This window comes from Cyprinodon variegatus, unplaced genomic scaffold, assembly GCF_000732505.1.
Source record: "Cyprinodon variegatus isolate N-32 unplaced genomic scaffold, C_variegatus-1.0 Scaffold304, whole genome shotgun sequence".
Taxonomy (NCBI): domain Eukaryota; kingdom Metazoa; phylum Chordata; class Actinopteri; order Cyprinodontiformes; family Cyprinodontidae; genus Cyprinodon; species Cyprinodon variegatus.
The window spans coordinates 590,941-591,584 of NW_015150757.1; positions in this window are offsets into that span (position 1 = coordinate 590,941).

Genomic DNA, 644 nt, shown 5'->3' on the forward strand with positions numbered 1-644 from the left:
GAGCTAGGGAGTGGACTGGGGAGGCCAACCACCATCAGCCGATCAATGGCCGCCCATACCGGTGGATTCTACTGTATTTTCTTCTATGTTAACGTAATTCAGCAGTAGATACTGCTGCCCCCCCTGCTGGGGCCCTGCAGGTTTTAGATACGTCTCTGTTCCAGCACACCTGATTCAGATGAGGCCCCTCCTCTGCAATCAAATGCTACAGAAACCTGTTGATCATCTATTCATTTCTGCTGTGATGCAACAGTGAAACACCTTAAACATGCAGGACAGGGGTCCCTGGGGACAGGGTGTGGGACCACTGTGCTAACTGCTAATTACAACTCAATATTCTAATTGTTAGTAAACTAACCATAAACTGAAAACAAACATGAAGCTAATCATTATTTACAACAACATACTGAAATTAAAGATAATGAATAAAAATTGATGCTCTTTTAGAACAAGCTTTTGAAAGTTCTCCATTTAGGAGTCATCTATGGAATAAAAGAACAACTGCTCTATCAATTTAATGTCTATCATATGCATAACTATAAATGATTCTTTTAGGAAATCTTTGAAAAGAAAATACTGATGTGAGCGAAAACACAGGGTGATAGGGTTAATAATCATAACCACTAATTGTCCTAGAAATAAAA